This window comes from Mus musculus, chromosome 2, assembly GCF_000001635.26.
Source record: "Mus musculus strain C57BL/6J chromosome 2, GRCm38.p6 C57BL/6J".
Classification (NCBI taxonomy): domain Eukaryota; kingdom Metazoa; phylum Chordata; class Mammalia; order Rodentia; family Muridae; genus Mus; species Mus musculus.
The window spans coordinates 67,564,240-67,579,637 of record NC_000068.7 but is presented as its reverse complement, the minus strand read 5'-3'; the positions used below and the strand labels follow the sequence as shown (position 1 = coordinate 67,579,637).

The window sequence follows — 15,398 nt, the reverse complement described above, 5'->3', positions numbered from 1 at the left end:
GTAGCACGTCAGGCTGATTTCTTCTAAACTCTTCAAGTTTCTCCCCCAGTAACATGCATGACCTGACCCTCATTTAACCCAAGTCTCTGATCAAATTCCACATTTTGATTTCTATTCTGAGCTATCCTATTTAAAGGCTCTTCCCACAGTCTGTAACACTTTTACCCATCCGCTATCTTCCTTTTATACGTAGGATGAACACTTCCTAAAGTATGGCCCTGTATAATCTGTGTTCTTTCTCCCTCCTTCCCTTCCTTCCTCCCCCCCTTTCTCCTTCCATCCCTCTCTCCCCCCACCACCTCTTTGAGATGTGGTTTCCAGGAGGGTAGAGGCTTTCCTTTCTCATTGCTATATTCCGAATCTGTACTTAGTATACAGAAGGCACTAAACAAAGCATACCTATCTACAGAATTTCTATTAATGCAATGTACCGGTTGACTCTTTTAAGATAGGCAAAAATAAACGGGCATTTCAGATACTAAAGTTGTATGATCCTCTTTTAAGAAGTCATTTACTTTGCATGTCACAATTTAAACTGCAGTGTGAAATAGCAAAACAGTACTGTGTGTGACAGAAATCACATGATAGAAAACATAAATTGTGCAGAGGGAAATGTCTTGCAGCATCTGAGGACTACGGGGTTGCCTCAAAACTCACTGGGTTTCTCTGAGTCTACTGGCTTTCTAGTGTCTATATATGCCCTGATGCAGTTGTATTTGGACTTGATATGTTGCTTCCTTCACTAAGTTTGGCTTAAAGTAGGGAAAAATGAAAACTTTACCCAGAAGCATCTGAGAGAGAGAAGTAGGCTTTTGTCTAGGGCTCTGGTGTTGAATTTTCATGGTTCTGTCCTAAAAATGTTATAGAATTTATCTCTTGTCCTCAGTTTCAATATCCACAGAGATGGAAATAATAAATGCCATTTACTTCCTTATGTTTTGCTAAGTATTAAATAATATAATAGTTGTAAACTGATTAGCAATTCTGTATCTAAAACATAATATGATCCCAAAATTACCAGCTTTTATTGTTCTCAATAAAAAGCTTAATGAGACAAGAATAATTTACCCATTTACTAAAGTGATATTTTACTTCATTTTCAAATTTTGTTCTGTTTTTCCTACTTATAATAATGAACACTAAAATGTAAATGAAAACGTTTCTTTAGTTAGGAAGCTCCTAAAAAAGCAACTATTTCATGTACCAAACAGTTGCTGGGCAAACTGGAATCGTTGAGTGAAATGTGTGAGTTTAAATACGGAAAAAAAAAAAAAGAGAGAAAAGACAGGTCCATCAATCGCATTCTACAAGCTGTTGTGTAGGGAGAAAGATGTTTTAGCTCTCCACAAGTGTGCTCTTGATGCAGTCTTGGAAAACTATGGAATGGAGTGGTAACCCAGCTCACCCAGTTCCATATCCTATCTTCACCACGAGTTCACTATCTCTCCTCATCACCATGCCTGTCTTAGTAAAATAACATCTTTAAGATGGAAAAATTAAGAATTAGCTTATTTTAAAAAGGGGGCTATCATGAATGTCCTCTGAAAGACCAAACAAGAAGCTAAAAGAGTCAGATGCAGATATTTACACCCAACTAAGGACAGAGGCTGCTGACCCTGATTGAATTAGGGAATTAGGGAAGGCTGGAAGAATTAGGGAATTAGGGAAATGCTGGAAGAAGCTGTGGAGGAGGGTGACCCTGTAGGAGGAGGACCAGCAGTCTCAACTAACCTGGACCCCCAAGATCTCTCAGACACTGGACCACCAACCAGGCAGCATACACCAGCTGATATGAGGCCCCCAACACATATACAGCAGAGGACAGCCAGGTCTGGATTCAGTCAGAGAAGATACACCTAACCCTCAAGAGACTGGAGGCCCCAAGAAGTGAGGAGGTCTGATGGGGTAAGGGTTGCAGGGGGGCAGGGGACATGGGGAGAAGGAGGTATGGGATGGGGAAGAGTCAGAGGGTGGACCAGGAGGAGGATAAAATCTGGAGTTTAAAATAAAGATTAAATAAAATAAAATGAAATAAAATAAAATAAGATAAAAATGAAGCTTATTTGACAAGCGAAATAGGTACCTACAACTGTAAAACATAGTGCTTCAGAAACAACACTGGAACCCTTGTGCTTGTTGCAGCCTCTTGGAGGGGAACTGAGAACTTACTTCTTTGAAGAGGATATGCTGATCAGCCAGGAAAATAACAAGATAGACTGTGATATGAAACAAGACTCCATAAAGAGCCATCATCACTGCATTTTCTTCACACATATAGTGCTGAAGATACACACTTCATATGTTTCCTTCCTGTTTTTCACCAAGGTAATAAATTAACTCATGTAAAAATGGGTGTTTTATTAATACATTTTAATTACTTTTCTGTTTTAAATGGTATCTCGCTGCCATAGGCCATATCACCTAATATACACAATATTTCTATCATCTTTTTAAATTTCCCTGTCTAATTAGCGAAGTATATACAATAAAGCATTAAGAATTAGTTTAAGTGAGTGAACTCTTTCGGAAATGTGTACATAATTGTCCATATTGTAATTTTCTTTAAATACTGATTTTAAAAAATATCTTTTTTTAAAGGTCAAAAATAGAACATTACACCTAGTGAGGAAGTTTTTTTTTTTTTTTTTTTTTGTTTTTTTTTTAAATCCTCATTAAGGATAGTTTAGAGTGTCTGTGGAAGGGAGGAGGTCGGAAGGTTAATTTGAAAAGTGGGCAGGCAGCCAGGTCAGGCCCATTGAAAGTATTTGAACTTGCTCTCCTACAAGAGGAATAGCATACAAAGCAGGAGGCTGAAAGGGACAGTGGGTTAGCCTTGTGCTGGCTTGTCTTCTGGGGGCAGGCTGCCTCGCATTACAAACACAGGAATGCCTCTCCTTTTACCAAAAGAGGGGACTGAAAACATCCTGACCATGTTGGAGTGTCAAGGTCACTACAACTGCCCCAAGCAATGACTAACAATCAGCATAAGAATATTACAGAACAATATATATATTTCTAGTTTTTAATTTAAAAAAAAAAGCCAAATTTTAAATTCAAAAGTCAATAACACATTCTTAAATCGGAGACAAAGGGGTAGAGAGAAAAAGAGAGAGAATTGTATACATTTTCCCCCACATTGACAACTCACTTTCCCATTTGTGTTTGACCAGCCTTTGCAGAATTTGCACACAATCGTACAATGCATTTCTTCCTCAAGAAGAGCACACTACATGCATTTCATCCTAGCACAATCCTCGTGTCTGCTTGTCATGGTTGTGTGCCTGCTTCAGATGGCCACACAAAAGCTCACTGTTGGCCACTGATTACCTATTTCTTCTCGTCACGCAGGACGAATCTACTAATGTCACCAAATATATGACCAGTTTCATACTTTGAACTATTTCCTTAGGACAGAATCCCAGAATGAATATTAATAGATTAGATAGTATGAATATTTTATGGGTTTTCTCCCATATAATGCCAAATTGCTTTCCAAAAGGGCTGTGCCAGTTTTAATTGCAGTGAACGGTCGGAAAGCACCGGCACCGCTTATCCCTGCCAACTTGGGACATGATTATTTTTAATATTGTCATTTAGCAGGTGAATAGTCATCACATTGTTCATATAATTTATTTAGTCTAGTTAATTACATGATGAGAAAGGAGAACATCCAAAATTTAGGAAAATTTGACAAAAAAAAAAAAAAACCTCAATATCCTATTGCTGTCCTGTGGTCAAGAGGACTTCTCAGACTCAGGGCATCACCAAGTGAGATCAGTCAACAGTAATTTGCATGCACAAAGAGCATGATGATAGAGAAGTGGAAGTGTGGGCAAAGAAATATACAGCGGAAAGGCCAGGTTTGTGATCCAGTACAGTCAGCGGCATTAACTACACACTCAACTGAAATGGTAGGCACCTAATGGATTATGAAGATGAATACATGCACCCACATTTCCAAGTCACCACGAAACCGCATTTCAAACCACCAATTCATTTTGTACCTCCTATCCCCTCTCGTGTAAGACTAGACCTTGGTTATGCTGGTTAGAGGGACCAAATATAATATAATCCAACCATAATCACCATAAAGGTACTTTCTCATAATAAAAATGCCACAGTACTTTCAGCAACTTTTTAGCATCACAGAACTTAAAGGAGGCTCAGTATGTGCAAACTTCATCAGTCCTCCCAAATGCTGGCCTAAAAAAAAAAAAAGTAAGAAAGAAAAGAAACAAGTCATGTATGAAATGTGATATCAATACAGAAAAACAGAAAAAGTTTGAAAAATTAGGTCTTGTATAAGCATTGGGTATTTCTGAAGAAGTACCATGCTTAATTTACAAGTCAATGTTTGACTTGGGTTGTAGATGCTAAGGTGGGTGGGGCAAGTATTATTTCCTTGTCATTTTAAAGGGTGCAAAGGATAAGAACTTAGTTAGAAAGCCAGAAGTAAAAGCCTCCTTATCAGTAACAGTAAGCATCATTCACTCTTCTGAGAACACGAAGGCTTAAGAAAGGGGAATTGCTCTACGCTTATGTCAGGATGACCCTCATCTTTCCGCCAGACATGGAACCTTCTGTGTAAGTACTTTACTGCTGACCTATAACCCCAGCTATGATTTGCTTTTGTAATGATTTCTAATTTATTATCAATAGGAATGAAACAGTCAATTATAATGTAGTGCCAATTCTTACGAAAGGCCTTTCCTTTTTAATTTAATTTCATTTTTTTACTTATTCACTTTATATCCCACTCACTGCCCTCCTCCCGGTTACCTCCTCCCACAATACTTCCCTTTCTCCACTGAGTGGGTGGGGCCCCGTTTCCTATACTTAAAACTACAATATCCACAATTACACTCTTCAAAATAATAAATGCCAGCATTTTATCTAAGCTTGCATATATACACATATAATGTAAGATACTCCTTCATAATATATTTTGCATATTTTCATTTCACAAGTGAAACCTAATGTAATTGCTAATCTTTCAAAATAATGCAAAGAATACCAGTTAAAACTAAAACGTATGACACACACTTTGCTTATCTCCCCTTGATTGGATAAACGAATTATTTCTGTGTCCACATTTCTCAAAGGGTACTTGAATGAAACCGTGTTCATCTACAGTTAATTCAAATGTAGTACATATTAATGACACTCTGTTACTGACACAAAGTGAGTTCTTAAGGCTCTTCATATACACAGTGACTGTTTGGAGTTTTGATCTGTCCAGCACGTACTTTCCATCTTGGTTACTATTTTTTTGTTTTTTTTTCCTTAAAACATGGTTACCAGGGGCTAAAGCTCAAGAAGCCGCCTGACCAAGATATCCGACATCAGTATGTACCCTGACCTGGTCCAGGTTCATTCCCCAGTCTAAGAAAGTTGGTTGGAAGCAGAGGAAGACTGAGAGAAATTGATGCTGATTCCTAGCATTGGTGACAGGACCCGGAAAAGACCTAATCAGTTTCTCCTAAGATCTCTGTAACCATTCGGTTCCTCTCTGTTGCTTTTGATTCTGTGAGCTACACATTTTATCCCCTTCCGTGCCTCCTATTCCCGGAGGTAGTCGTGAGTGATTTCTGATAAAATCTAAGGAAATGTATAAACAGCAGTGCACAAACAGCCTTATCAGAACTGCAGGAGTCTCTGCGCTCTGCCTCTTCCTTGCCATTTTTGATCACCCTTTATAAATGAAACAATGTTCATTTAAGAACTTAGGCATTTTGGTGAGCTTTATAAGCGTCTCATCAGAAACTTACCTATGGTTTTATCAATAGGACATACATGCTTATTGGGGATTTTGTTCGTAAATTATGAAAGTGTTTTCTGCACACTCTTGCTATTGTGGTATTTTAAAGTCTTTGATGTTAATGCTGCTCACTGTGCTTTAATTACGTTCAATGTTCCCAAAGTAAATAGTGACCATGAATCTCACACAGTCTGTAAATACCTTTCAGTCCACTGGAGGAGGATAAACAGGAACTAAGGATTATACCATTGAAAAGCCCTCCATTCGCAGAAAACACAAACAAGCCCTATAAGGCTGGATGTTATGTCATCATTAGTAACTTGTGCATATTAATATGTCCCATTTAATTTAAGTATAATTATACTTAAGACATTTATGCAGATGAAATGTAAACTTGTATAAGGTCGAAACTTTGTTTTCTCCATAAGGATAATAGGTGTCTAGTGTCACTTAATTTCAGAGCATTTTATGCTAACTATTCACTGTGTGTGCTCTCTAATTTAGAATGCAGTATGGTCATATATTGTCTCAAGTAATCACCCCATTTCCTGTACTTGGATATTAATCACATTTTTAGTTTGACACAGATTTGTAATTATTTGTAATTATTACAAAATGGTGTGTTTTGCTCTCAAGTTTTTGTCTGTGGTCTTTATTCTTTCCTCCATGTTTGTTTGTCTGTCTGTTCATATCTGGGAATGGGTGGAGAAATTATTATAATCTGTGATATTATTAATGATCTGACAGGTTAACTCCTCAGTGTGATTTGTATTTGAACCCACTTGCAAATAAAATCCACTTGGTATTCTAGGTAGATAATAATGCTGGTGTTCTTGGGATTTAAGCAACTAACATGCCAAGCAGCAAGTGCTCTACCACAAACTACATCTTCAGTCTTTGACAAATCTCAGAATCTCTGTAAATTTCACGATGCACCCTTCCTAATTAATGGAATAATGTCTCTATATAATTCCACTTGAGCAAACAGGCACATAGGCAACTACATGTTTACTTATGTTTACTGCAAATATCCTTTAGTCAAGTTTTCAGTTTTAATGTCCTCTAATATTGGCTTCATATGCTATACCAAGAAGAAAGTTTCACATTGTCGACTAACTGAAACATTTAACATATAAGAGCTGAAGTATACATCTGCATATGTATGTATGTATGCATGTATGTATGTATGTATGTATGTATGTATGTATGTATGTACTTATGTATACAAGGGAAGAGGGGTAGGGAGGGTGGGTCAGAGGAGAGGAGAAGCAGAGGAAGAGGTGCATCAAGGTATAAACCGGCATCCCATAAGACAGAAAGAACTATTTTTAGCTCAACAAGTAATTTCAGGATTGGCCTATTTCGTACTTTAGTCAGCAAGCTTCAAAACTAAAAGGTTATCATTAGGAAATTAGGCCAAAATAGTTACTAAAATAGTTTTAAAGATGCAGTCCATTGTTTGTTAGCTGCTGTCTCCTTTGTCACTAGATAGCTGTATTCATCCAGAGAAATGAACATTTAATACTTATATTTGACCCATATAGATACTCAAATATTGAGCCATTCAAGTAATTATTGTTCCTTCCATTTTCTAGACATGAGCTATGGGGTAATGGTCCACAATGCATTTTTACTTGATGACTGCTAATGAAAGGGCAGCCTAAGTGCCGTTTATGCACAGTATTCACGAACCTGTATATATATATATATATATATATATATATATATATATATATATATATATATATATACATAGCATGTTCTTTTCTGTCTAATTCTACTGAAACTTACACATGACTGCATAGTAAGAAACTCCGCCTCTGGTATTTGTCCTTACTGAGTCTAGGGCAGAGGGGAAGTTGCCTGAAAGGCTAGGTTCATGAGGAACTGAGTCAACCTTTGGGTCATTTATACATGCCAGGGAAACACCGGCCGTCAAAGGATAAGCTAATGAGAATTCAGTATCAAGTACAGTATATATAGCTTAAAAACCATCTCTTCAGCTAGAAATTAGTCTTTTACAACAGTTATTTTACTCTCATTTCTCGGCGCAGGGTGTTTTATGACGGAAAGGCAGACACTAATTCTGTAAAATCCCTTCATCACTCGTTCCTGTGATCTTCCCCCCTGATTTTTGTTTTGTGCTATGTGTGATGAATTTCTGTCAATGTTCTCATTTTATAAAATTAACAGGTTAGTAGCTTTTAAACTTTTATCTGCCATAATGTCCTTACTCGAAAACATTTAAGAACAAAACCAATAAATGCTTGCCAACAATTTGGGGATTTCTCAGGGTCCCGGAAATTCATCCACCAATCACTGAATTTAAAGACTTCAGAAAGGAAACAATTTTGGTTTAGAGATTATAGCATGTAGAGCAGATACTATGAATCTATACATTAGAGTTCATATATATCCATATTCTATAGATACAAGAACTGCTATAGATACAAATATTTCATTACAAACTATGTAAAACCCAATAAATCTTACATGACATCTCTAAATGCATCACAATTTATCTCGTGTTTCTTGTTTCTACCATAGTATTAACCAATGTAATTTTTTAATTAAAATATATTAAGATACTACATGTATAAATGAGCAGATGCTGTTATTTCTCTTTTCCTGCTATCTTACAAAATATTAACCTTCAGAGTAAATGTATAGGCTGATAAACTGTTTCAAACACTGGTTCCCCTAAACCTAGCTCCACTTTCACTGACTTTAAGTAAAACCCATCCTTCTTCACAGAGGAGACTCACAGACCCTGAGATTAAGGATCTGTGTCTTTCCCACTTTAAAGCATTTAATGACTGTTTAGCTCCTATCAAACAGTTTCGCCACGAGCTTGGGTGTGCTGTATATAAACTTGTACTAACTTTCTTTTGTTTTAAAAACACTGGTTTTCTAAAGTTTCTATTGGGGAAAGAAAGGAGGAGTGATGGCATTAGAAGGGGGGATGCTAAGGGTGTGGTGCTTATATATTCTTGGCTCTAGAGAGTGGACTACTAATACGGTAATATCAGAAGGCTTTCCGTATCTCCTGAACCTAGGCTAGCTAGATCGCTACAGCTCAGAATGCTTTCCTGGATGATGGAAAGACATTGAGAAATAACTGTTAGCACTACACATCTTATACCAACTTCCCATCATGCTAGGGCTGCAGAGCACGCCGGCAGTCTCTTTTTATACAGCACAGCTTCTAGAGAACATAAGCTTCCCTGTGCTCTAATATGAATATATTATTTACCAACTAGATTTTTTCTCAAATTAAGTGGGGTCCACTGTTCATATGGGGCAAGTAATAATGATTCTTTTAGATATAAGCTAAACATTCAAAAATAATGGGATGGAAGGAAGCACAGAAAGTAAAATTGGAATTATAATTACATAAATACACACACACACACACACACAGAGAGTTATGCCAAATTTTATTTGTAGTTGAACTGGCCAGATAACCAACCTAATTTTTAACTAACTAAAGACAAACTTTTCTAGAAGGTTTCCAGTTGGTTTTGGCATTTATTAACAGAAAATCAAACCATAAGTATTTTACTGATGATAATTTTAATGGCAACATTGACACACACACCCCCAATCCAGGGCTTGTGATTGGTGTTTACAAAGGCCATGGATTTGTCGTGATCAACAAAGAAGAATTTCTTCATTAAAATTATGCCTTTGAATCCATTACCAAATCACTTGATGCCCTTGGAAGACGTTTTATATGTAAGTTGAATTTCAATAGTTATAAATACCCTTTAAAGGCTATTGGTCTAAATTAATTATACTAACAGTCAAATGTTTCATATGTTAATTCCTCTGAAACATATTCTGGGTTGATTGATGATTTTTTTGTTTTGTTTTGTTTTTGTTTTTGTTTTTGTTTTTGTTTTTGTTTTTGTTTTTCGAGACAGGGTTTCTCTGTATTGCCCTGGCTGTCCTGGAACTCACTTTGTAGACCGGCGTGGCCTTGAACTCAGAAATCCGCCTGCCTCTCCCTCCCAAGTGCTGGGATTAATGGCATGCACCACCACAACCAGCTGATTCACGATTTTTTTTTTCTTGAGCTAAGGATTCACAATCCTCCTGCCTCAGGTTCCTGAAGGAAGGCTAAGGTTACAAGTATGTGCCACCATGCCTGAATGAATTCAACATTTTAAGGGATAAATTGCTTTTCCTTCCATTAATTGATTGTCTTGGTGGCTCCATTCTCACTCATGGTCAGTGCATGCTCTTGCGGGCTTCGTACAGAGCTTCAAGACTCACAATCCTGGGTTTAGGTTTATGACTGATTGATAGCTCAACACTAATTCAAGTCCTTGATAAGGATACATGAATCAGTGTGTGTTGGTCTAAGAGGTAAGTAAATGGAAAAAGACTGAGTAAGGGTGTAGAAAATACATGTTGGTAGAAGATCAAGATACTAGTTTTCCTTGTTATTTTTCATCATGATCTATTTATCTGAAATAGCACAGAATGGCAGTTGTCTCCGTCTTTATTCCATGATAAAGTGCTAACACCTGCAACAACATTCACCCACACAATAGGAACAAAGTACAATTTACTAAAATTTACTTGACTAAGACAGCATCATAATCAATAACAGATTACTAAAAGGGTTGACAATATTGCCAAATGAATAATAATTATCCTACAAAATGGACTTGTAAATATGTTTCAAATGTGTTGCAGTCATATTTCTCCTAGCATGTGTGTGTGGGTGTATGTGTATGTGTGTGTGTATGTGTGTGTGTGTGTATGTGTGTGTCTATGTGTGTGTGTATGTGTGTGTGTATGTATGTGTGTATGTGTGGGTGTATGTGTATGTGTATGTGTGTGTATGTGTGTGTGTAGCACACACAAGCATGCAGGCATGAAAAGAGATAAGGATAGTCAAACAATGATAGGATAAAAATAACTTTCTGATTTACTACTGGTTGGGATTTGCAACTCTGCTAAAATTCTTAGTTTTAGAAAAAGATTGACTTCACCCCCCCCCAAAGAATTTTCTGCAAGATAATTCCTGTGATGATATTTTATGAATACATTCTTATTTTGATTATTTAACATACATGTTCGGTTTCATAAGTTAATGGGGACCTATTGCACTGTTTGTCATACAAACCGTGACCTTTTTAGAAGAATTAATCAGTAAACGCTAAAATTAAAATTTGATAGATGTCCAAGAGAGAATTTGGTGGCTTGGAGATTTGACAACTTGACCTTTAGTGGAGTTAGTAAAATTTGTCTAGAATATAAGGCAGTCTAAGCTCATGGGCTTCCTTGAGGCAAAGCATGCCATAATTGAAGTAAATTTGAAGACTTGGAAGAACATTAATTGCTTATAGAAACTAGCAGCTATTCCACCCATTGCTACCAACAAAAGGTGTTGTCTCCTCCTCCCTACCCTTATGGCCAGTGTCACTGTGCCTGCACATAAGCATGCTTCTACTTCTGTCCTAATTTATGGACATGCACATCACTCTCTGAGCTTTAATATATTTACTCTCATTGTTCTTAAAATTTATTTCTCCAAAAGGAATTATTTTTCAAAGTAGAAACCCCCCTTTAAAAGGCCACCATAAAATAAGTACATTATTGTATTCTAAGACATGCAACTTACCCTTATATATAATACAATCTACTTAGAAGTTACTTGATAACAACATGAAAAGCACTTTATTAGCCAAATGCTAAAATTCTTCCAAGAAGTTCCATCTTTAATATTGGACGGTATTATTTAATTCATTTGGATTTAAGTTTCTTTGGAATTTTTTATCAATAATGTGTACCACATTTTAAACTTAGTACCTTCATACTAAGCCATCATGGACAAAGACATATTTTTGTCAGCTCACAGATTTGTGTAAAAAAAAAATTCCCACAAACTAAAAGTAACCATTTAGTATGTTAATAACATCCATAAAGTCCTGAATGTTGTAATAATTTAAAAGTTGTTATAATTAAAAAAAATCATCTGGAGGCAGGTGAATCTTGACTACAAATCTAACAACATACACCTTATAAATATATCAGAAAAAGAGGCTTTGGAGCCAGAAATCATGACTGTTAAAAACAAATATTCAGTAGCAATTTCTAATAAAGCTTCAGAAATAAAATTAACACCGCTACCTCTTTATTGGAAGTTGCTCATCTCTTTTTAGAATAACATAGCTAGGTTTTGCAAACTACAAAGATGGGGGTTTTGCACAGATCCCTCCTTGCTGCCCACACTATTCCTCTGGGGTGCCATACTTTCGTTTTCACTATTCAAGCAAACCAGAAAGGAGCCCAAGCAAAGCTGTTTCTCACTCTGGCATGTTGTTATTGTTGTTGTGGTGGTGGTGGTCTATGAAATTTGTCCAGTGGTCGGACAACAGAATCCCCATTAGATTCCCCAACAGATAACCCAGCTTCAAACAGGGAAATTGGTGTAGGCAGTTCAAGATCCCAGATCCCTGTGTTGAGCCAGTTTTTGGTTTTCCCAACCCTGCCAGGCAGGGGAGCTGCCCTCCCCACCTCTACAGCTTCCTGCAATCCCATCTCTGGTCACAGTCTTTCCCGGGCTGAGCCAGAGAGGGGAAAGTGCCTTGGTGCTGAAATATCTCATGAAGTTTCGAAAGGAGAGATCCTTACGGAGACAATAGATCCCAGAGAAAAGTCTCTAACGTTAAGTTTGTGCGTCCTATACAGGGATGGGGGAATCACTGTCCTGAGCAGCGAGCTCTAGACTCAGCCTGAGAGCACTACTCAGAAATAGCAGAGCATAATTGGTCTTCTGCGGAAAGGTTGCAGTGTAAGTGGAACTTGAAATGGCTTTACAAAACGGAACATGTAAGAAAAACAAAAAGAACAAAAACAAAAATCAGCATATGTCCTGGAAGAAGCTGGATATAAAAACCTGGTTCCCTTTGAATTAACGTGTTCCAAGTCTGGTAGCCCAGACCCCAGCAGGCTTGAAGTTTCTGACTGCGCAGCCGCTCTCCCAGTATCTGTCCCAGGACACACCAGTCCCAAACACGATGACACACCTGTCAGGGCTGCGAGGGAGGAAGTGCCTGCTCCAGGACATTCCTCCAATGTCCGCACTAGCACCACTCCACCTCTGCCCATTTGTCCAGTTGCGACCACCTTAGCTCAAAGGCGTAGTCCTCTGGAGTGGAATTCATTTCACCCCAAATCTGCGCTCCTGAAAAGTGAACTGAGCCTCCCACGCGGGGTTTCTGCCACCTATAAGTGGCCAGTCCCCAAGCCTAGCCTCTGGCCCTCGCCCCTTATCAACTTCTCTTTGCTTCAGCAAGGCTGATCAACCATTACTTTCTGCTCCAAAGTCCCTGGCGTAAAGTGAGACTTTGGGGAGCCTCGGTGAATGCGCTTCTCCCCCAGCGCGCTAGACCCAAGGGCTCCTTTTCATTAAGGCAATAAAGTTCAATTTGCCCGGCTCCTTCTATGCCAGAGGAGACTTTTCAATGCACCGAGTTCTCCGTCCCAGCGCGCTCAAAACATCCTGTTCATTCCAGCCCGGATCCTTGAAGGACATCAGTCTACATAAAGGGGACCTACTCCTCTCCTTTCAAAGTGCCCCAAACCTCGTGCGTGTGCGCGCGCACACTCATACCCACACTCTCTCACACACAATGCCATCCACGCGCTGTCAAAGTCTGTCACTGCCTAAGCCAGAAGGCAGGAGCTGAAGCCGCACCGGCGCGAGCATCAGCCTGGCCAGGCAGCAGAACTCGCTGTCTAGGTCCCAAACATCCTTGTCCGGATGCTCCGGCCACTAGGAGCTTGTAAGCACCCCAAGATTACAAGGCGGTCTGGAGAGCCGCACCTTACCCGCGGGACGCGCCGTCTCTGGCCGTTCTGCTGGCCCGCGGGCCACAGGGACGCTGCAGCCGGGGTCCCGAAGATGCTTATTCTCCGCTGCCGCTGCCCGGATCCCTGGCGCCAGCATCACTTCTCCCCCGCCTCCGCCTCCTCGTGCTCAGCTCGCGCGCCCGCCCCTCCCGGCGGCCTCCTGCAAGCCCCGCGGTGCTGGCAGCGCGCGGTGGACGGCGGCGGAGGCGGCAGCGGCGCCCGCGCGGGCTCGCTCAGCTGCACCAGCCGAGCAGCCGCGGCGGCAGCCGGAGCACCGGAGCCGGGTTGCGCTTCCCCGGCGACGGTTCTGGCCTCGGCGACTGACAACGCCCGGCAGCCAATCGCCGCCTCGCCCCGCGCGGCGGGGGGAGACCAATCAGAGCGGAAGGCCCAAGGTTTGCCTCCGCCTTTGCTCAGCAGGCTTGTTTCCGGGAGAGGATGCTGCTGGGGTGTGGGATGGAGGGGGAGGCAGGGCTGGGGCGACGGGTGGGGGACTTGGGCCCCGAAGCCCAAGCCCAAGACACAGGGAAGAAGCCCGGCCCACAAATGTGGACCCCGGGCGCTTTTTGTCTACCCTCGAAGAGCATCTTGGCATGACCCGACACTCCCGGGTAACTGTCCCCAGAGCCTTGGCACGGAGGTTCAGTGTCCTGGCATCACTATGCAGAGGTCTTGGGACCCGAGTAGAAGCGGCGCTACTGGAGAGCGAATCCCTGGAGGTGGTCGCCGCCTTGAAGGAAGCAAGCAAAGTCACCAGACAGCGCCCCCGTCCTTCTAGGTTTGGCAGCTGAAAAGTGGTACCTCCACTAGTGATCAGCCTGGAGATGTCCAAGGAAGGAGATACATTGAGGAACGTTTTTCAAAGTTCCTTGCAGAGTGGACCTTTCATGTTTGCTCTCCATAGAAACGTCAACCCCGCAGAACAACCACTACGGGAAAATAACCAAACAAAACCAAAGGAAACCAAACAGTGACTGTGTGAGCAGGCTAGTTAATTACCTAGCCCTTGCACGTTGGTTTTATTTACTCATATGGAGAGCATCAAGCCTAACTGATCCAAGAGGTTTTGCTTTAAGAGTTCGTGTGCGAATGTGACTGAACATTAAGTGACAATGTTTGATAGGAAACGGAAACAGAAACCTTTCTTGCCTGTCCTAATCTTTCCCTCAAACACTAATAATCTTTCCTTGTAGAGTATTTTAATTTTCCAGTGCAGTTATGCCAAAATCGCCATCAAAACAGCCCAGAGGACTACTTAAAAGCTTCCGCACTTAATTTCTAGAAACAAGGAAAACAAAATTAAAACTGTTTACACAAAGGCTTGTAGAAGAAAGGGACAGTCTCCAAATGACCCTTGTTCTCCAATGGAGACAGTAAAAGTCACCTCACAATGCTTTTTGTGAGTGTTTTTAAAAGAAAAAAATCATAGCTACATCATTTTCTGATAAAAATGACTTTGTTACTCGGTATGATCCTTTCTTTTTATTTCTATGCTGTTATTCATGTTGCTAGTTATTAAGGGGCTCGATTGTTTTTGCAATCAACACCACTCTTTTCTTCATTTACCTTTTTAGAAAGGAAGAGAGGGAGGGAGAGAGGGAGGGAAGGGAGAAAAATAAGAGAGAAGAAAGAGGGAGAGAGAGAGAGAGAGAGAGAGAGAGAGAGACAGACAGACAGACAGACAGACAGACAGACAGAGTGAGAATTATTATTTGATTTCCAGAACAAGCCATGCACAAACTTCTTGGACTTGTTACCATTTAGAAAAAGAAGA

The 15,398-nt window shown here is 40.0% G+C and overlaps 1 protein-coding gene across 6 annotated transcripts in view; it reads right to left on the bottom strand.

The window, feature by feature from the left end:
• B3galt1 (UDP-Gal:betaGlcNAc beta 1,3-galactosyltransferase, polypeptide 1) overlaps window positions 1-13,949 on the bottom strand; it is a 557,194-nt gene extending 543,245 nt beyond the window's left edge. For 5 of the 6 annotated variants that reach the window (NM_001379324.1, NM_001379325.1, NM_001379326.1 and 2 more), the window contains exon 1: window positions 13,604-13,949. The gene's annotated coding sequence lies outside the window, so the exon portion shown is untranslated. Of the gene's footprint in view, window positions 1-13,598 lie in introns of all 6 variants that reach the window. The other variant, NM_001379329.1, reaches the window with a different exon arrangement.
• Window positions 13,950-15,398: the final 1,449 nt, after the last annotated feature.